Raw genomic sequence first — 23166 nt, forward strand, 5'->3', positions numbered from 1 at the left:
CAAATTACCTTACAGTACAATAAGCTGTATGATCTCAGTCACTGTGCCAAATTTCTATTCTTTCATTAGATAAATTCTGTGAACAGGAATTTGTTAAAGAGGTCTCTTATTTTAGGAAATATAACAATAAGCCACTCCAAAGTAGGCATTAATGGACAGACAAAAAGCCCGTTGGGGAAATATTCTCATTGTCTTCAATGTGTTTTGGCTCAGGCCCTAATAGACTATTTGTGTACAGTGCAGGTTAGTTGGGACTGCAATGTGACATTGAGACAATGTTAGAGAATCCCCAAACTGAGGAATTTCAACATGAAAGATTATTCGTTTGAAATTTCATCCTGCATTTCAGAGTTCCTAGATCCAAGTCCTTTAGTTAGGTCACTAGCACATCACTGTACCATGTTCTTACAGCATCTAATATTTTTGCACATTCCAAAATTTCTGTGGCAATAAGGGGATGGGAATTACACAGCTCTTTCAAGAGTCTGATAGACTTAACATGCACACTATTTGCTTGTAGGGCAGTAGCATGTAAAGGTAAGTGTAGCAATTTCTGATCTGTAGAGCATGCTCTTGATAATATCTAGGAATGGGTTGCTTTTTAAGATCATAATCTATGGAGTTTGCTCCTTACACTTGAGATTTTGTGGTCCTGCATTTTATTACCAAAGATGTGTGTCTTGGAAGTGTCATTCCTGTCATAAGACAGGCTCTGTAACTGAGCAAACAGCCTAGAGCAGTGGAAGGAGGAAGAGCAGAAGAGAAGAAGGAGAACAGACCACCTCCCTTTTCAAAGAGAGACCCAACTGACATTTCTGCAAGTCTTTCAATCCAGTTCTATACCAGCTGCATTATTATTAGTGGTATTTTGGTAGTGCCTAGAAGCCCCAGTCAGTGACAAAGAAATAGTTGTTTTATAAAACATAATACAAAAAGGCAGTCCCTACCTCAAGGAGTATAGAATCTGTAGCTATCTTGTGTTTATTTTTGTTTCTTTAAAGCTTCCTTGTTAACAAAAAACAAACACAATCTCCTAAGAAAACCAAGATAACTAAGAATTCACCAAAGGAGTTTGAAGATCTGTTGTTCTTTTGCAGAAATCACTTTTTCAGAGATTATACCTCTATTTTTTCCATATAGTGATATTATAACTTCCTCTTTATGCCAACCAACGCTTCCCATTTGTTCCTGAAAACCAAACATGAGCATTAATCCACTACAGAAAAAAACAACACTTCAGTCATGTGTGTCAATATTTAAGAGCAAAACACATACTTTCAGTCTAAAATATTGTTCTCCTTAATCTAACATACACCAAACCAGAAAGAACAAAGGATAAGACTCATGAAAGAGAGTATTGTGTGCGTATCTCCAAAACAGGCTGCAACAACACTAAGGGAAAAAAATGGGTGCTATCTCAAAAACTGGAAAGGAGCAGTATGCAATAAATAGAGATGTATGGGTTTCAAGTTGCAGTCACCATCTTAGTTAAACAGCATAATGCATGTACTTCTCAGGGTTTACGGAAGCTATGGGTCATTTTTATAGTTGTAATGAGGCACTTCATCCACTGAATTACTGCTGAACATGTCAAGTGAGTCCAGCTATTATCACTTGCTAATTGTGTTGCTGAGCTCAACCTCACATAGAGGATAACAATGTTTATGGAAAATGGTTGAAGGTCACAAAGAAAAAAACCCAGCAGCAAAGGGTTAAATAAAACTCTAAGTAACCCCTAAAGCATCGTAAGCATTGCAATTTTGCTGTCTGAGTGGCTGTTTTATTACCTTTGGGGGGGGAAAGGGGAAGGGGAGAGACCTTCAATTATATGAGGGAGGATGACCATTATTAGACCTTTCTTTTGACCTTTTCCACTAATTCTAAATGTATCAGCAACTAATCTCTCCTCTGAGGAAAGACAGGAAAGGCTAAAGGTTAAATAAAAAGCCTTTTGATGAGCAAGAGATACATTTTAATTTCTAATAAATCAAGTGGGTTTCAAGTGGTTTGTTATTAAACAGTAACAATTCTCTGTGGGCTTTCTCCCCCCTCCCCCACTTTGGTTTGAAAAGCAGGTTGCCTTTTTGTTTTATGCAAAATGAAGGACATTACTCTTTCAGCAGCCTGATGAGTTTTGCTTTATTCAACCTGCCCTTGGAAACGTGGGAGTGAAAAGGTCAGACGTCAAAAGATTTATGCTTTGTTTTATAAGATCTTCCAGTAAAACACTCCTCATTCTCCCCCCACCCCTTCTTTTTTGTTGTGCCTGTGTGGTTTGTTGTCCATTTTCCTCCCAGACACTGCTAAAGAAAGGAAAACTCCCTGCAATCAGAAGCAAGCAGTTTACTTGCCTTGCAGATTGCAGGATATGTGAAACAGTTGGGGTAGCTTCCCATGGCTAGCAGCCAAAATCCACTCTGAGAGGGGCACATGCATCAGTGAGCCTTGTAAATCTTTTTTAACCTCCGTCTCAGGCCTGGATTTATTTGTTTTTCTAGGCAGACAGATCTGGCTCCCTCCAGGCCCTACAAAATGATCTGTCACTGTCTCCCCTGATAACCCGAGGCAGCCAGTAATGAAGTCAGCTTGCCAGGCCTTACAAATGGGCCTGGTATCTCAGATCATGTTAGACCTTTTCATTTATTAGATTTCCATCTCAGGGCCTCCTATGCCTCTCTACCTTCCCCTTACATACACACATGCATACAGAGCAGGTATTCCCCAGGAGATCTCTAAGAAAGCCTGAGAGTAATTAGGGAATTTGATGCAAGAAATTGGTGTGTTTTTTTAATTAGTGCGAGAGCTCCATATTTTGGGCTGCTCTCATATTGATGCTAGTGCACTTGGAATGGCCTCTGAGCTTGACATGTAATCTCATCAAGTTAACTACTCTCAGACCTGATAAAGAAACAAATGGCTGGGGTTGGGGGGGGAGATACTGTACATTAGCTTAAAGCAATTCCTGCAGTAAATCCAAAAATACAAAGATTTCTGTAGATTAGGAGTGGGTGATCCTGAAGAAGTTTGGAAAGGAGTCCTTATCATAAAGCATAGGCGTAACAGCTGGGAAGGGAAAGAGAGAGAGCATCTACCAGCTTTTAGCTTTCCTGTTGATTTCGCTCTCAAAACAGCTGCAGAACTCATGAGTTCTCATTTCTGGTCTCGGTCAACATTTTTAATGCGGTTGCACAGACCTGTAAGCACTATATTGTGTGTTCAGATATGGGTGTGACCGTAGTATTTCGGAAGGAATCACATGCAGAATCGCTCTTTTGCCAGAATACGGCTCTTACTTTGGTGCCTCCCCCATCTCAAACCCAGGCTCTTCTCCAAGTTCCAGAGTCCAGCAGCATGATTCACTGCCATTTGCTTTGCAACACAACATTATGATCCAACATAACAACACTGTCTGCCAGGCCTACAAAAATTAGGGAATGGCTGAAATGTTTGACGGACAGAGTTGGAGATAAAATAAAGGGGGAAACTATCTAATGAACTGAGCACATGATTGGAGGCAGGGAGTCCTGAATTCTAATCCCATTGTGACACTGCATCCCATAGTCTTCACAGTGATATTTTAATGATAATGTTTATAGCATAATTATGATGTATTTTATACAAGACGGATCATGTAAGGTGTCATTGGAAAAGTTATGATTTGCTGACTATGATTATCTTATTCGTTTGCATGTATCATTTTTGTATCTGAAGTTCTGAATATTGACTAGGGATCTGTAATTCAAATGGGCTTACTCTGGAAAATACCCACAGCCAGCTTTTCAGGTACAACAATGAAGTCCATCAGCAAAGACAATGAATTGTGGAATAGCTTAACCTTCCTGTGGTTATTTTGGCCAGCCGATAAGCAATGGCTGCTATCACTCTACAAGGACATGTGACCAGACCACATGTCTCTGGACTCCATCTTTGGATGTCAGTATTTTTCCACAAACTAGTCTGGGAACTAAGTTTTGAAACAAAGCTATATAAGGCAGGGAGTGCCATCATCTGGGGTTCTTCACTCCCCACAAGAGAACTCCTGGGCACACCTGAGGAACAAAGACTGAACTGGGGGAAGTGTTGAACCCAGGCTAAAGGGATTTCTAGCCCGCGTATGAAAGACCTGGGGATTCCAAGCTGCAAAGCAAGTGTAGCTTGTGCCTTAAGAATCTGCAGCCTGTTTGTATTAGTAATTAGGGTGAGACTGTTAATTCAAATTTGATCTTTCTAGTATGTAGTATGTAACAGCTGGGAAGGGAAAGAGCAGGGCCGCCCAGAGGATTCAGGGGGCCTGGGGTCTTCGGCGGCGGGGGGCCCCCGCTTTGGCAGTAATTTGGCGGCCGGGGGTGCCCCGAAGACCCCCGCTGCCGAATTGCCACCGAAGACCCAGCACTTTGGCGGTGGGTCCTGGAGCGGAAGGACCCCCTGCCGCCGAATTGCTGCCGAAGACCTGGAGCAGAAGCAGCTCCGGTGGGCCCGGGCCCCGCGAGAGTTTTCTGGGGGCCCCGGGCAGCCCTGGGAAAGAGAGTAATAGCATCTACCAGCTTAGTATGCAGGTTTGGTTATTTACTAGGTAATCTGCTTTGATCTGTTTGCTATCACTTATAATCAACTCCAATCTATTTTTGTAGTTAATAAACTTGGGGGTGAAGGGATAGCTCAGTGGTTTGAGCATTGGCCCGCTAAACCCAGGGTTGTGAGTTCAATCCTTGAGGGGGCCACTTAGGGATCTGGGGCAAAAATCAGTACTTGGTCCTGCTAGTGAAGGCAGGGGGCTGGACTCAATGACCTTTCAAGGTCCCTTCCAGTTCTAGGAGATTGGTATATCTCCAATTATTAAATTTTATGTTTTAATCTAAACCAGTGAGCTTGGAGTGAAGTGCCTGGAAATCTTAGCTCAAGAGGCAGGGGCTGTTGCATATTCCTCTCCACATTGAGGGGGAGGCAAACTGGATAATGAATTCATAGTGGTTAGGGTTTGGGCCAGCACAGGAGGGTACTGCTCTGGGGTCCTAGGCCAGGAAGCTGGTGGGTATTTTGGCTGTAGCCTGTCTATTGTTGGTTCACATGCAGTGGCTATTCAGAGAGCCTGCATGTAACTGCAGCTGGGTGTGTCTTTACCTGTGTGAATGCTTGTGGACGTGCAAGACCAGGAGCGTGTCTGCAGTCTGTCAGAGCAGCACCGCCTGAGAGGGAGCCCACACTGGTGGGTCAGAGGGCTCAGCAGTACCCCAGTTCCAAGTGGCACCTGGGGGGAACCTGTCACACCCATGTTAACACCAACTCTGTGACCTTGATAAGTTACTTCTGTACTTTAATTTCCCCATTCATAAAATAAAGTATTTACCCAGCACCAAACCCATCACAAAGGTGCTGAGGATTAGTCAATGCTTTCAGTAGAAATTAAAGAAGAATTCTCAGTATAGGCCTGAGCCTCAAGTTTGGCTTGGGATTGGCTTCTATCCAAACCTCCAGTTGTCAAAGTGCTTGATACGTTTCCTTGATTTCCAGCATTAGCCACACTGATCTAGGGTGACCTTATTTCCCAAAGGGAAAATGGGATACAGCCTGGGGCTGGCCCCACTCCTCCTCTCCCCCCAAACTCCCATGCATGGGGCTCACCTGAGCCCGCCGCTCGGGGCTGGCAGTCTGAGGCCCCCACACACGCCAGGGGGGCTTGGCCAAGGCCCCTCTCCCCCAACACCCAGGGCTGGGACTGAAGCCCCATCCCCCGGTGTGGGGCTCACCTGAGCCCCTCCCCCCGACACAGGGCTGACTTGAGGCCTGCCGCCCAGGGCCGGAGCTGACAGCCCAAGGCCCAGTGTCTGGCATCGTCACTTGCCCCGCAAAAACTTTCCTCCATGCGCCCCATTTTGGGGCAAAGTGATGATCAGTTGGCAAGAGCAAATGGGACAAATGCTCCTTTTTGCGAAAGACAGACAGACAGAAATTGGGACATCCAGGAAAGGGCTTAAAAAGGGGACTGTCCTGGCCCAAACGGGACATATGGTCACCCCATGCTGATCACAATGGGAGTGCAAATTCCAGCTACAAGTGGACTGTAGAAACCTTGGTGGGATTTCTGGAAAGCAATCGCAGCTGGAGTGTCCTGTAGGTAAAGACTCAGCATGAAATAATGTATGCTGTATAAGCGTGAAGTTTAATCCATTAAAAATCATGGTTATGATTTTCAAAGCCAAGCTGGAGATTTAGCCACATAGCTCATTAATTTCAATGGGAATTGTGTATATAAATACCCTTGCTGGCTTTGACAAATCTCAATCATTAATTGTAACTGGAGCCAAAATACAAGCAAATCAAATAGATTCCAATGAATGTAGACACTGCCAAATAGATAATAGGCACTTTTGAACAAAGAGAGGAAAATGTCAGATAGCAGCAATGAATCTGTTTGTGCTTTCATTGCTACAGTAACTACAGTGATTGTTTGCAATATTTCCTCTTGTCATGTATTTCCTAACAAGCAAATTCATTGGGATATTGCAATTTTCCAAAAAGTTACCTACCAGACTTGAAAGTTAAGTGTTAACTCACTCAGTTGGGAATCTAGCTTGGCTGAACTGAATAAATAATTTGACACATTCTCTAACTTTCAAGGAGACTGTATTGGTTGAAAAAATGGGGCATAATTCTAATCTCACTTTTACTTTCAGTGTAAATCAAGAATAACTTAGTTGAAGGCAATGGAATTGCAGCAACATAAAATTGGTACAAAAATCAGAGAAGAATTAGACCCTGGTTATCCAAAAAGATATTAAATGGTAACTAGGTATCACAGCAAAATATGCATGTGGTGTGTGGTTTTCAGCAAGGGGATAATTCACTTATAAATCTCTAGTCTGAAGAAAAACATATTCAGATGTAGGAGCTACAAATAAAATACATGAATTAGGGGAAATGATATTTCTCCAGGGATCTGACATTCTCTTCCAAAGCCCTAGTTCTGAAAAAAAGAGCTTCCATCCTTCCTGTCCCCTTTATAAAGAATGGCAGCAATTTTGTCTAGATAATTTTCTTGCAGCCTCCATTAGGCAATACCTTTTTGCCATCAAGATACTGTAAGGAAATAACTGCAAAACAAAAATCAGAGAAAGAAAGAGAAAAAAAAATATTGTATGTTGATTATACAACATTTTTCTCTCCCCCTTTTCCCTGGGGATATATTCATGTTCCTGGGACTTGAGAGTGATAATCAGACATTATATAGAAGACTGTGCATTAGGAAGTGGGAACTAGACTTTGACAGAATTTAAAACTAGCTGCTAATAGCCTTATTTTCAGATAAAGCTTCCTAACAGAAGGCTTTGTGGTGACAGTATATGTTGTATGAAGTTGACTGGCAGACATTAAAAGATCAATACTACTTAGAGATGATGATGATTAGTGTCAGCACACAAGCAAGTTATTAGGACAGTATGGAAAGAATGGTGAGACTTTAACCCAGAGTTCCACTGACTCGGAGCCACATGCATTTAAGGTAAAGTTACAGCTCCTCAAGCTAACTTGTTGGGAGATTTCAGTGTATTCATCCTGGATCACTACAGCAGCAGCTTATAAATATAATATTAGGCTGACTTGGGCAATGCCTAATGTCCATCTGTTCACATGACAGTGTAATCCCCAGTTTACACTAATTGTGCAGTCTCTGCACAGGAGAACCCCGCAGTGAAAATTGCCTCAGCACCTGTGGATACAGTTTACCTGGATAAAGTGCGTGACAGGAACATGAAAAAGGGTTATTCTCCTGCCTTGGGAACAATTAGCACTGGCCTAGCAGAAACTACATTAAACATTTTTTTCCTTCTTCAGTGCTCTGGACCACAGGAGGATTTAAATAAACACACGTGCTCGGCAGCCTTTTTACTTCCTCTGGTTTTAATAGTAAAGATTGCCAACCTCTTGCACCGAGACTGTTAGTCTTTCTCCCCCACATTTAGCCAGAATCATAGATTATCAGGGTTGGAAGGGACCTCAGGAGATCATCTAGTTCAACCCCCTGCTCAAAGCAGGACCAATCCCTAGACAGATTTTTGCCCCATTTCCCTAAATGGCCTCCTCAGGATTGAACTCACAACCCAAGATTTAGCAGGCCAATGCTCAAACCACTGAGCTATCCCTCCCCACAGAAACAGATTATAGCTATAAAGAATTGCTCTCTTGGTTCAGGATTTCATCTTTGCCCCTCCTTTGGTTGACCCTATTTCTAAGTCCATTGTGTCAACAAACTAGGTTACAGTCATGACCTGTTGCTCTGGGTATCACTTATACCTGCTACTTTGCCTCATGTCTTCAGAAACTCTCATATACCCCTATTGGTGGCATCTGGTTTGAAAAACTAAGTGGTACTAAAAAAAGATTTTAAGGTCCAGCCTAAAGGCTTACAGATGGTGTACTATTCTTCCCAACCCCTCCTTACCCAGCTTACACGTCTTTTCCTGAGTTAATTCCTCCTAACAACTCACCTTCAACATGTTACCTACAAGAAAGGAGTTCAGGCTTTAAAAAAAAAAAAAAAAAAACCCAAAACACACACTCCAGGTGTGAGTGAGACAGAACTGAGGAATCAACTCTCTTTGCCTATTACCATCACTTGCTGTCATGTCTATATTCCAGACTATGAGCACTGCAGGGAAGGCATTTATCCTTTACTAGTTGTGTAAAACACTTAGCACATCTGAGAATGCTGTAAAATAGAGCAGATTTTATATACATAGGGGCACTCTGCACTGATGTCAATGCCTGCACTATGGCAGTTATCTTCAGCACAGAGCCCACTGATCTTGATGCCAGGATCGTAGTGCCACCAATAATGAGGTTCTTGGTGCAACCAGTGTCAATGCTTGTTGACAGAGATACTCCTGCCTCATCCATTGTTGGGCTATGAGGTGCTGCATGAGTTGGGTCAGGAGAATGGAGGCCATTACATAGTCACTGATAGGACAGATGCTTCCTCAGGAGGACAATGAAGATGACAAGGAAAGGGGCTCTGCTTTCTTTGTCCTGATTAACCTGGTTAAGTCATCTGGATGTGAGTTACTATCCAGGAATCCTCAGAAGCTAAGACCAGTAGGTATAGCACCAGTAGTCTCCTCTGAATATAAATGCTGTACTTTGACATCCTGTTCTAGATAAGTGGGTGAAGGTGGTGTGAGCTTTGTTTCAACACCTCTCTCTATCTTCCATGCAGTACTAAAGAGAACCTGGTGTAGCTGAGGATTTTTTTCCACCAGGCTACAGGTCCTACAACCAGGAAAAATAAGCAGAGCCATGAACCCCAACAATGTTTAAAACAAAATCCAGCCAGGCAACCACTGGGCAATTTCAGCTACCATGGAGCCTCATGACACAGAAAATAAGAAAATGCGACAGAATTCTCATTTTTTCCTCCACATAACAGCTACAACTACTGTTCAAAGTGGAAGAACATTCTCTGCTTAAGGAGAACACCCCTTCTGCACGTACTGGCTTACCCTCCAACTCAATGTTGCTCTACTGTACCACCAAAGGGTACTGCAGCAAGGCCTTCATTACGGTGGCACCAAGATCAGTGGGGTCTGTGCTGAAGAAGGCAACCGCAATAGTGCAGGCATTGGCATCAATACACTGTCAGATAAACCATAAATTCGAAAGAGCTCCATCTAGTGCAGAAAAGGGCATAGCAGGAATATTAAAATTAACCGTAACATCTACAAGCAGGTGTGGGGGAGAGACAAAACAACAAACAAAGTAAAGGAAAAAACAGGAGAAATAAAACCAGTGAGAGAATGACAGTTCAAGAGGATGCCTAAGGGAAGGATAAACTTGCTCCTCCCCTCTCGCTGCAGCACACATACACAAAATGCAGGAGAGAGAAAGAGGCAGGGAGAGGAATCAAGCAGCAGCACTCAATACAACCAAGCAACAGCAGCAACAAAACACTGAGGGTACATCTACACTGCAATTAAAAACCTGTGACTGGCCCGTGGCAGCTGACTCAGGCTCAGGGAAAGGGGCTGTTTAGTTGTGGTGTAGACATTTGACTTGGGCTGGAACCCAGGCTCTGGGATGCTGCAAGGTGAAAGGGTCCCAGAGCTGAGACTTCAGCCCAACCCTGAAAGTCTACACCACATTTAAACAGCCCCTTAGCCAGAGCCCTGCGAGCCTGAGTCAGCTGGCATGAGCCAGCCACGGGTTTCTAATCGCAGTGTAGACATCCTAAGGATGGAATTTTCAGAAGTGCCTAAGGTAGTTAGTCATTAAAGTCAATGGGAGTTGGATGACTAAACTCTAAGCACTTTTGAAAGCCGACCCCCACAAGGCTACAAGAGCAAAAGTTTAAAAAAGGCACCAGCCAATCAAGAGAACAAAATCATGCTGGACCAACATACTCTGCAACAAGCCACATATGCAGTAGCACAGAGCAGTAGATTACTCTGCACTTAGGACCAGATCCAAAGTCCATTGAAGTCACTGGAAAGAATCCCATGGGCTTCACTGGGCTTTTAGTCAGGCCTTTAAGCAGCTTGGCCAATGACCTTTGTAGCAATGATGCAAACCAGCAGCGTCTGCCTGAAATAGACAAATTCAACAGAAAAGATGCAGGAAGAATTTCTCCTAGATATCCCTCCATTAAAAAAAAAAAACAACCAAAATTACACATCTACCACCAAAACCAGTGGGTAAAATGGATTCACATAGCTGAAGCTCTGTCCTAGAATCGCAAAATATTCAGAATGTGATTTAAGAAGCTGGTACAATAGGAAAAACATATTCTTGAATATTGTCACACACGCAAAAGCACCTGGTTCACTTCACTATATTTTGTAGGGCCAAAATTGTCATTAGGCTCGAGTATTCAGATAATTGACACATATTGGTGAAAATATTTGCAGAGCTCCAAGGTGCCACGAATTGTGGCATGAGTGATTATTCATCTGAACATTTCTAGTGCAAAAAGCATTATTCATTATCCTGCTTTAAAACTTTCAGTAACCTAGTCAAGGAGCAGAACCAATACCATGTGACTTAGGTAACCAACTACACTATGTGAATTGCAAATAGTCAAAAAGAAAAATTTGTGAACAACCCATAGTCAGCTGAACTATTCAGACTATTGTTACAAATACTAAACATATCAAAAGGAAATCAGGATCAATATGTTAACAATTCACTAACCAAAATGAGGCAAAAATTGTTATTTAATGTTGACCAATGTTATTTCTAATGAATAGTGATTGCACAAATCAGATTTTGGCCAGAACACAAGGGTTAACATCCCCTTCTTACAAAAAGTGGCATATTCTTTAACAATAAGAAGTGGTCAGAACTTCGTTTCATGTTTCTTTCTATTTATGTTGCAATGTCTGCCCATAAAACTATTTCTTCACACTCCAGGCAGAAATGATTTGAAGCAGGTGGCAGCAGATTCTCTGCCTATTAATGTTCTTAGCCTCAGGCTTAAGCCTGGATCTTTTCAGGCACTAGAAATATCCCTGCTTGTAATGTTTGTGGGCAATGTGCGTGTTTTCTCCCCATCAACTCCTGGCAAACCAAAACTTCCCTGTAATTTGATTTCCAAAATGCTGATCATTATCAGAGGTGCATAAGCAGCTTTTGCAGGAGTGCTCTTGAGCAACAGTTGTTCCACAAGTCTTAGCTTTGCAGAGGAAATACTTTAAAAGTCTTTTTATCAGACAAAAAGACATTTTAAAACCTTCAAATAGAACGGATCTTGCATCTGTAGCTTGTTATTTTCAAAGAGCATTAACTGCTGTGTGTAAGAAAACGGGATCAGTATTTAAGGATACCAGATTTGACCTGCAGCCTCATTACAAGAGCAGAATATTTCAGCTACTATGCCAATGGCACAGTAGGCCTCAGACTCCTGCACAACAACAACTTGCCACCAAGGGAAAAAGAGGAGGTGCGGACAGGAGAGTAATCATTAACCTGGATTCCAAACACACAATAGATGTTTTATTTCTACATGTCAAAAGGTCAGTGTTTTTTCCAAACTTATCACCTGTCATTCATCAGTCTGATCGACATTCTTTTATTGGGATTATGGCTGGTATCCTATGGTGATGGGATCCTAATGACCTTAACACTGGCAAGCTGCTAGCAGGTATTTAATATCCTCCATGTCCAAATGAGGGCACAAAATATGTGCAAATGCTGCCATCAGAATAGACAGTTTAAAGCAAGTAATCATACAGAAGACAAAATAAGGAAAGGAGAGTCACTGCCACAGGCACATTTTTGCCTCAAGTGGCTCTTCTCCTTCTTGATCTTGTGGCGCTACACATCAAAATATATAATGTTAATTTTTGTGTTCTGATGCACCATAATACTCATCATAAAAGTTATAGATCTGATTTTTAAAAGTGCTGAGCACAACTCCTCCAAATGAAATCAGCGGGGTCTCTTGGTGCTCAGCACCTCATATAATCAGGCACTAGTTGTATAGAATATATTTTGCAAAGCCAAACTATTAAACTTTAACAATAAAATTTAAATATCACTAAGGCCACTAATCATCCCAGCAATGCATTAACTGTGTCATTTTAAGATATGGTGGCACCAATAGTCCCACAATTTTGCATATATTTCACCTCATAATAAAAAGTAAACTTGCTAGTGCCAAAAAGCTAGTGATGTAATACCTACTAATGGCACTCATCTTCCAGAGCTTCTCAAAGCCCTTTAAAGAAATCTGAAAGAATACAATGAATTCTGTGTTCCCTGAAAAAGACAAAAGCTAGTTGTTCTATCATCAGCTGGCAGGGGACCACTGACCAGGCTTTGTGACAGCCTGATTTGCATATTTAAGAAGTCACATGATTTACGGGTGGGCGACATAATTTTGAAAAGTTTCTCAAGCTGGCCTGTTTAAATTAGTCCATTTCAGATGCATTTATTGACCATGTGCTTTTATTTATTATTCTGCATCACTGAAAATCGTGGTGATAACTGAACAATGCAAATACCATACATTCTGCTGGCAGAGTGTGCTCTCATGCAAATTAAATAAGACAACTTGATGGATATTTTATTAATAAATAATATATTGATTTCCATTGAAGAAGACCCATTCCAACTTTCATTATACACCTCAGCTCTGTCTGGCGTGAGTTAGTCAAACATGCTTTTCAGCTCCTTTGACTTGGCATCTCAGTAGGAGCTGCCACACTGTGAACATTACTTTCTGTGAAACTCAGCCCATTGCAAAGAATTTAGCAGCTTAGCATCAGATGCAAGCTGAGCAGGAAGCTTCCCACGTAAAGTGAAATTGGCAGGTACTGGCTTTCCCATCAGTTTTGTGAAAAGACCAAACAAAAACACTTTTTGGCTAGCTTGGGTTGCAAGCTGGAGCCTTGCATAAAAACACAGTTTTCGCCCCTGTGACAACTTTGCACTGAGGAGCTTCTATATTCATCAAGAAAGTGAAAAATGTCACAATCATCATGTACAGAAATACAGAGAGGGTAGCTCACATACTAGGGTGACAAAGCCCTTGTAAGTAACTGGATAGAAAGATGAGTATTATTATATTACAGTAATGTATAAAAGCATCAACTAAGCCCAACTGTCCTAGGCACTGTGTATACATGGAGTAAGAGACTGTCCCCTACCTGGAAGAGCTAAATGGACAAGACAAAGAAAAAGTGGGGAGAAGGGTATCTTCATTTCATAAATGGAGCACTGCTGGAACAAGCAACTTGCCCAAAATCACACAGCAAGCCTGTGGTAGCACTGGGAATTGAATCTAAGTCTCCTGAGTCCCAGTCGTGAGACCAACCCTCCTCTCTAGACAAATAGTTCAACAAAACTTCTATGTATGAGATTTTCCATCATTAGCCCCTCCAGGTCTGCACTTTGACCCCAGTATGTCCAGAAAAGAAAGAAGGTTTTAATTTTCCTAGTTCTGCATCAGATAATCAAACCATTCATTTTTGTGAAGGAAAAAAATCATCCTTTCCCCAAAATGAAAATAATAGCAGAGAACATGAATTGATGATTGAAAAGCTACCACGGATGCCCACAGGATGTCATACATCTCCTTTTCAGGAAATTACAGCAGTAAGGAGAGCAGACAGAGACAGTAAAATGGCAATAAAATGTATTTTAATTAAATTATTCTACAATAAAGCTCAAAGGAATCTAAAAACAAAGGCTGATTATTATCCTTCTCATGCTTATTGAATAGCCTGAGCACCAAATCATTTCAAGATGAGTGCTGAGCTAGCTGCAAATTATGTCACCATGTGTCTCATCTCTCCTTTTCCCTCCCCTTCCTCCTATTTCATTTCATGTTAAGCTATGACAACATGAGTGGGACTTATATTATAGCATGCAAGCAGAAAGAATTTCACTCTTGAATCAATACACTTCATTCTACAAATATGAAATTAGTGGTTGTAATAGCACTGCCGACGAAAAGCTAGAACAAAAGTAAACTGTTACCTCCTCCTCTTGCATGTTTGCATTAGACTCTCTTTTTCGTATGTCAGAAAGAAGGATCATTGCCTAAGAAATCCAAACACAAGACAGCTTGATTACAAGGCGAGACCTCTCTCTCATTCCCTCATGTATGTGAAACAGGGATTCAGTATTAACCACTATAACACACACATACGATACTGGATCCCCACACACCTCAGTGCGTTATGAAGGGATTTTTTTTTAAAATCACTCTTTATTTAGTTGAATTTTTCTGTTCTTTGGCTAGAATTTGCTACAAATGGAACAATTTGATTAGTGGCTAAAACAATAAATCCACTGTCTATATTCTTGCAAATAAAAATGATGGGCCAAACTCTGTCCTCACCCAATAAACACATATGTAACCTCTTACATCAGTGGAATTAAATAGGTTTAAATGGAGGCATAATTTGGCCCTATTGTTTAAAAGTGAGTTGCTTGCTCTCTCTCTAGGTGGCTTATATGGCCTCCATCATCATAATATATGAGGGTCTAACCTACACATTATAGGCAGACAGACAGATAAAAAATGCATGCATGTGTGTAAAAATAATCACAAATTCAATCTTTTTTTTCCCCTTTCTTACCAGTTAATAGGAGACATCGGTTGATTGGAATGGGGAGCGAGAGGTTGCATGTCTAAATGTGCATATAAAGAATGTATTGGTTGGAAACCTAAGCTAGAAAATGATGCAGTCCATGGGTATTCTTATTTCTTGTGGCAGTGAGAGTGCCATAGCCTAGGTCAAGCTCCTCTGAAATGTCTGTCTCCTGGTCTCACAAGCCTCCCCGCTGTTCATCAACAACTCCACTGTACCTAGGAAGTATAGCTGTGATTGGAGGTCACCGAGCTCTCTGAAATGTTTTGCAGATAAAGCCGAACTGATACATTTAATCTTTTCACCAAGAATCCAAAAATGAAAAATAAGCCTAATTTACCATGCTGCATTTTCGTTTGGTTTCTGAAAGCTCAAAGATAATCTCTGCTTGCAATCTACAGCATCTCTTTTTGAGCTGGATCTTATTTACATCATCTGCAATACTCATGCTCACAAAGTAAAGAGCTTATAAAAGAAATTAGGTTGCTTTGGTGTGGGAGAGGAAAATAAAGGAGATTTTACAGGGCTGTGACTGAAGAGAAGGGTGATATTTTAGGACTGATGTGGGGTTGGAGGAAGTTAAAGAAAGATACATCCTCCAGAAGTATCCTGGGTTGACTGAATTAACAAGGAAGAAGAAAACTGTCCATCAAAATCCCCCCAAGTTTCCCAAAAAAAGAAAGCAATTTTCCCATGAACTTCACATATCATATCACTTTTGGGAAAAGTCTTGGAGAAATCAGAAAAGGAGTTTTAAAGTTATGGTACTGTATTTCAAAAATGTAACAGCTTTAATGTATAAAACTCATTGTATATGCAGAATGTTTTAGCTCATAGCCTCTAAATTTGTTCTGTTGACCATACTGAGGGGACGTGCCCATTAGTGCTTTTGCAGAGGACTGTTGGGGAACTTTTAAAGCTTTGCGGAGCTGTTTTTCTTCGTGTACATAAAGCAGTGATTAAAATATAATTGTTTATAAATATCAAACTGGCCGGTTGCTGAGTCAAGATTTTGCTGCAGCAGCTGCTGTGCTGCACTAGAGGTGATATGTGGTGGGAGGACAAGAGGAGGGTGGAGCAGGCTGGGAGGGATAGAGCGGGAGCGGAAGCCAGCAAGAAGGTGAACTGGGGACATGGGCTAAGGAGGTAGATGGGGGCCTGGCATGAAATGCGGGCTGCAGGTAAGCAGGTCTTTAGGCTTGAGACCTAGGTCCTGTGGAAGTTGCTGGGGCAACGGGGGACAGATACAGGCTGGGAAGGCGCACACACACAAAAAAAAGAGAGAGTACAGGTTTGGGAGGGCAAGGAAATGTAGGTGAAAGAAGAGATAAGTTGATACGGAAAGGGGAACCATAGAAACAGGGGAGGCAAGGTCAGGGGCATGCAGAGGAAGGTGAAATGAACCAAGGAAGACGTAGAGGAAGGGTTCAGAGAGTTGAGGGCAGGGCCAGCTGCAGCTTTTTTGCTGCCCCAAGCGGCGAAGCAAAAAAATAAAATAAAAAAATAAAGGTGCAATTGGCGGCACTTTGGCAGCAGCTCTACCGCGCCACTTCATTCTTCGGCAGCAATACGGTGGCGGGTCCTTCCCTCCAGGAGGGACAGAGGGACCTGCCGCTGAATTGCCGCTGAAGACCTGGACGTGATTCCCCAAGCACCTGCTTCCTGCACTGGTGCCTGGAGCCGGCCCTGGTTGAGGGAGACACAGACGGGCAGAGAAAGGGGCATTCTTTTGTCCAGGAAAAAAAAAAGTACTTTAAATGCTTAAAATATTCTAGGTATAAAATATTAGAGCTAACCGTTGAACTGGCATCCCACCAAGGCATAACACCCCTAGCACCTCTATGTTATTTTCCATCCTATTATACAACCATACTGTGTGTTGCCTTCTTTGACCACTGCCACATATTGAGGGTTTTGTTGTTGACTCCATGATTCCCCTTACTAAGTGCAAGCATTTAAATATACCACATCCTCCCCCCTCCCATCTGTTGTAGTGTCTCTGTCTCCAGAGTAGTTGTTTTTTTCTGGGTCTTTGAGATTAGAATTATACAAGCACTGTGCAATGATGCAAGTGAGCAACTGCAGACCTGAGAAGAATTTGGTGCAGTAGTGTGAGATGTAAAGGATCAAGGAAGCAATCAGGCTCAGCAAGATGAAATGAACAAAAAGTACTGGCAGTGGTGCAGCTGGGTGACATGCTTGAAGAAAATAAAAGTGTGGACACCACAGTTTCAACATTTGGCTGCAGAGCTCTCTCTCAGAAATTGAAGTCTTATTACTCAGAAGATGTAGTGATTTAATGCCAAACAGGTCACAAATCAGAGAGTTCTTCCCTTGGGAAAAAAATATTTGCATCTAATCAGACAACCCTGTCAGAGGCAAAGACAATGAAACAAGCCAAATTGTTTCATATACCAAGCTTTTAATTATTGGAATGACCTAGCCTAATCATGGAATAACAGCATCAATTTGGATGACAGTGTTCCTATTTAAGCATCCCAGGTCAAATTCAGTTTTAGTATACATGGGCAGAAGTCCTAATGACTTGAGTGGAAGTTGCCCCTGCTTATGGCTGGTCCACTGCATTCAATTGTCAGATACATTTCACAATAATAAAAGTTCCACAGACCAGTAATAAAATAAAACAGCAGCAGCTTTTTAAATGGTGACTTTCATCCTGAAGAATTCCAAAGTCTTTTACAACATATCAAACTGATCCATAAGTCACTGTGTACCAAGACAGTGGTGGATAAATGCAGGGACTTAGGAACACCAGGATCCAGGCCCCAAGTTGGAAAGGGTCTTCTAAATTCAGGATAGCAGAGCACCAGGCTCAGAGGATCCACTATCCTTGGTGTGGGAGCTCATTCTGAAGGTCTCTCTGATCAGTGCTCAATTCCCTTTCAGGGCTTAATTAAGGCACAGGCACTAACGGCCCATATGTAAGGTCCCAGCTCTGGGAGTCATGTGATTACATCAGAATCTCTGCTTTCATCAAAATAATATTTTTAAAGTATGTTTCTAACCTACACAGTTGCAAAGAAAACCTTGAAAGCACAACCTGGGTGTAGTCTGTATGTAGTACCTGAGTCTGCATATAACAACAATAATTCTGAGATGTGCAAACTATCCTATTTGCTTCAATGCGCTGCTAGCTCCAAACACTACTCCTTTGGGGAGTCCAACCATCACTCCAGCCTAGAGGATTCTGGGTGGAGCAGCAGAAGAAATGTGCATCTGGTCTAGCTCTCCTGAGTCCTGATAACCCAGCACAGTAGCTGTACCCCTACTGCTAGGGTAAGTACTGGGGGGCCCACTGTTGTCATCTTCAGGGAATGCTCGTTACCATCCCTTTTGCTCCTGGTGTATGTATATTCTTGAGTTGTAGGAAGAAATATCTCATAAAGCAGTTAATGGTCTCCCTGAATGTTGTGTGTAGCCTATGAAAACTTCTGAAAGCACCTGGAGTCTGAACTATAGCCTAGGAAAACAAGAGAGTGCAAATGTAACCAATCACTAAAGTTTACTCAATGTAATCACTTTGGCAAGTTCCTAAAGAGAGATCCTCTGGCAACAAGAGTATAACATCATAATGTAGCAGAAAATAACCCATTCTAGAGTTACTCAGCAGTGACCCTCAAAGATGGCAGCAGTATTTTTGTCAACCTAACAATTTTGCATAAAAATTCCCCTTTTTAGGTATTTCTTTCCAGCATCCCAGGCTATTAATTTAAAAAAAACCAGGAGCCTAAATAGGCTCTTAAATAAGTAGCCTCAGTTTCAGACATGCTCAGCACTTAGCAACTTCCCTTGGCTTCTATCAGAGAAGCTAGATGCTAAAGGTTTAATAAACCAGGCCATTCTTTTAGAAGCCCAAATATTAACTTTAGACTCCTATTTTTTTTATTTTGTCCCCAGTAACTGTTTGCTAATTCCTGCCCCCCAGAACTGCTGGACCATGTCAGATGGGTGCCTTACAGAATTAAAGCATGTAGGAGGATAGTTATATTATGAAGGTGAGTTAAATTAAGGTCCCAGTCCTATAAGCTATCTGTGCACAGCACTCCTATTGACATCAAAGGGAGTCCCAGGCTTAAAGCACTAAGAGCAGCAGGTCCTATCGTCATTCATGTTGTTAGTAAATTATTTCCAAGGAAAAGTAGTGTTATTATCGGTACAGGGCTTTATTATTTTCAACACACATGTAAAATCCTGCTATGGTTACTGTTCTAGAGCCTGATTTAGTGAGGTGTTGAGTGTCCACAACTTCCTTTGAGGTGCTGAGCAACTCATAGGATCATGACCTTGGATGCTGTGAATGAACGGTTGTAGAGTTTTGAGGTCTGGGATACAGAATGAGAGCGTAGGGTATTTTAATCAAAGGTCTGCTCCTGCTTCCACTGAATCAAATCACCAAAATACCATTGACTTCTGTGGGAGCAGATTGAGGCTCTAAACCCTTTTCTTTGTTTCTCCTAAATCATTCTATGTTATGCCTCTAGGAGGGGAGTTGAGGGGACTCAGCGCCTTGTACATCAGGTTCACTCGTGCTTAACAACTTAAAAAATGCAATTTCAGTGCAATATACTATCTTTTCCCACCAGTTTAATGGCTGATGAGTGTAAATAGTATGCAGTGATTTGTTAGAAGTGTTGTAACCTTTAACCTTCTTGGTGACCACTGGATATACAAACACAAAGAATGGATTTTAAGATATAGAATAAACGTGCCTCTCTGGAAAATAATCTACCCGTAAACTCTGGGGGGCTTTATCTACATGGCACTGCAGTAGCTAACACAGACTGTGGGAGAGGGTTAGTAGCAAGTCATACTATTACATATAATATTTATTTATTTTCTAATTATATATATTAATCATTATGCTCTTGATAAATGTACTAGCTGTAACTGATTATAAACACAGATAATCAGTATGTAAAATGTATAGCTATTTTAGCCTGTTGAAAATTTGAGCCAAGGGATGCATACAAGAGATTTTATCTATTGATTCCCCCCTTCACTGTTATCCTTATACTTCAGTTATATTGACAGATGTTTACACCCACCCTATTGTTTCCTTGAACTACAGCAGTGTTTAGAGCTGTTTAAATGGACAGCATTCTAACTGAAGGATTTCCCTGCCTCTGACAGAGTTCATATTTCATCCTACATCCTGCTAAATCATCCCTGTCCAGGATCATTTTTATCCTTGGTTCATATTTTTTAGTAACAAATATTTTGCCTTTGGAATGATCCAGACTGCACCAAATAGCATATATTAATAAAAAAGGAAGCAAAATCCCAGGGCCAGTATCCCACGGCCTTTTGTTTATCCAACTCCCTCTCCACACAAACACTAGCAAATTGCTTTGCTTGAGCATTGTCATCATTTATGTTATTAAGGAAGGTCTGCTTATCACCAAGGATAGTATTCTGAATGGAAGGTAAACCCAAACAAACAAGTTCAAAATCTATTACAATGCAGGAAGAAAACTATTATTCAGCATCCAGATGCTACATTTTCAGGGTAATCGTTCCATAAACATTCCCAAAATATATTCATGTGGGGCTAGGATGAATTGGCGAATGGGGGGAGAGGCAGAGAGACAAGGCGAAACAGGAAGGGACAGAGTGAAATTCTTCTGTTCAGACATTGGTATTGGAAAATTGTTGCAAGTGACACAGCAGGGTTCAAACATTTCTCTCCTGGGGAGGAATGAATAGTTCTGTCTCCCACAAAATTGAATGCAATCCTGAAATTCCTGAATGTTATTAACATGGCTACAATCTCAGTGCATAGACATAAATCTACCTTGCTCAAACAGCTTCCTGCACTTTGGGGCAAAAATAACTCACCTCAATATTTCTTTATTAGATCCCAGCCTGAGGGGAACTGAACAATAATCATGCAACTGGGAAAAATATTCAGGGATTCAATACTAAGGAGTAACTAGGAAGCGAAAGAAGAGCAGGTTGTTGGTTGTTTTGTTTGTTTGTTTGTTATGCAGATACATGGAAGAGATTATTATTTTATTAACAGTACTCTAGCATGCCTTGGTTCTGACGTTATTTGAACAAACTATGCCTGCTACTGTATTATATAGTGATACACAGCTCTGCAGGAGACAGGATGCCTTGAACAATTCCCATTTTAGAGGATGTCTAGAAATTGCATGTTTAAAGCTGAATTTACATGTTGAATGCAAATCTTTGTGACTGAGCTAGCATATCAAACTGGTGCAGCTGTACACAATTAGAGTAACATGCGGCTGCTATTCAAAAGAGTCTCTCTTTACACTGGTGTACAATATGTTTGGTTTGTTTGGCAATATATCGCTGCTCTTCTGCATGTGGGATTGTTTGTGAATTAAGACTTAATTTAAAAGAATTTCATAAACCTTGAAAATCACCTTCGATCTCATGGCAATTTGTTGGAACAGAAGCTGAAGTTTGGGTCAGGAGATTATTAATTACTATTATTATTATTTTAAATACATTAATTTTAGTAGTAGTATTTTTTTTAAAAAAAAGATGACATTTCATTAGGCTTCAAAACCTGCAAAACACACACACATGCACACAAGTGTTTTAATCAATGGCTAAATGATGCCTTTCCATTTTCTAATCTTAGGTGTCGAAGCTCTGCTAAGGATTCCCATTCAAATCAAGCAGAAGAGAGCATCACAGATGGAATACAAATACACAGTAGAGAAGTGGAACAGGGTTAGTGAAGTGTGCAGTTGGCGAGATTGATGTTGATACCCTTCACTGCCAAGTGAAATGCCAATAATGCTTGTATAGCATTTTGTGAGGGCAATGGGAGTATTGATTTTGAGCAATAATAAAGAATGAAGCAGCTCTCTCAGGTATAAAAATATTGGCAACTGTTACAAAGAATTGACTCATAGAGGCCTGAGTGCCTGCCTATCTTAATACAAATAATTCAGGCTTCAGAAAGATTTCAGGAGCAGCCAGGCATGGTCCTCAGGCACATTCTCTGCTATTAATTTACCTGCAGCTTTCACAAGCCTCTCAAGTCTACCAGCCAATTGGTCTGTGAGGTGCAGGGACAAAATGGATTTCTCACAGCAAGCCTTCAGACAATATGAAAAACCAGTGGGGCCATGACATTTTAAAATATAAACAAAAATTAAAAAGTTACATTTTTTCTTGGCATTTTTAATCAGGTAATACATATAGTTTCCATGCGTAACGAAAATACTTCATAAATGTATTTAAGCACATTTCATTGGAAGCTGGAATTTTGAAGGCCAACATTTCTATCATACTATTTAAAATATTTTTACTCCCTGAAAAACAATGCAAAACTCCCAGAACACAAAGGTATTTCAGGTAACAGTAAGTCCTGTGAATTCTCTGGGTTAGAATATACTACCTTTAAGCAACAAAATCAGGCCTCTGTAGGATGTTGTAAGGCATGGTTCCAATGCCAGTGAGCTACAGCACATACTGAATTCCCTAAATTCCCTCCCTGCTTGGAAACCTGCACTTCGGTTCACTTCTGGCTTCATGAAGTCAAACAAACCAGCAATGGGGAGGAGGTACCACACCCTATCACAGAGGATCTCAGGCAATCAGGAGTCACCCAGGGAAGTGACATGGGCCATAGAATGTGGGTGCGAGATGGGACCCTGCAGATGTTATTCCATACAGGAATCCACAAAGCAAAGTGCAAGGCTTGGAGGAGTGACTGATATAGGTACCTATTAAGTGTGCATAGGCCCATTTGTTTAGATAGGACTTCAAATTTATCTGTACAGTATAACTGTACCCTGATAAGTAAACAGATAGGGGACCACGAGCAACTACGATGGAGTTATGAAATAAAAAGTATCCATGAAAACTGATTCCAAAGCTCCTTAACTTTTTTTTCCAAAACATCCATGGAACTGTCATCCTTATGGCAACCAAGGAAGGCAGCCAAAGGGGGCTGTACTCTTGTGATGTTTTCATAGCCTTCTGGACACAGAAGGTTACAGAATAGCCTTCTGCACCTGGATGAGATTTTTCACAACAATTCCCCTGGGCTACTATAGCTTGAATTGAGCTATACTGTGATTTCCTG

General features: G+C 41.3%; 1 long non-coding RNA gene across 2 annotated transcripts in view; it reads left to right on the forward strand.

Annotated features, from left to right (window-relative positions):
- Nucleotides 1-22194, forward strand: part of LOC120408694 — a 52337-nt gene extending 30143 nt beyond the window's left edge. Inside the window, exons 1-3 of one of the 2 annotated variants that reach the window (XR_005600891.1) lie at nt 18998-19096; nt 20956-21052; nt 21712-22194. This is a non-coding gene — a long non-coding RNA (uncharacterized LOC120408694). Of the gene's footprint in view, nt 1-18997; nt 19097-20955; nt 21053-21711 lie in introns of those variants that run through there. The other variant, XR_005600890.1, reaches the window with a different exon arrangement.
- The last annotated feature ends 972 nt before the right edge of the window (nt 22195-23166 follow it).

This window comes from Mauremys reevesii, linkage group 6 (assembly GCF_016161935.1).
Source record: "Mauremys reevesii isolate NIE-2019 linkage group 6, ASM1616193v1, whole genome shotgun sequence".
Taxonomy (NCBI): Eukaryota; Metazoa; Chordata; order Testudines; family Geoemydidae; genus Mauremys; species Mauremys reevesii.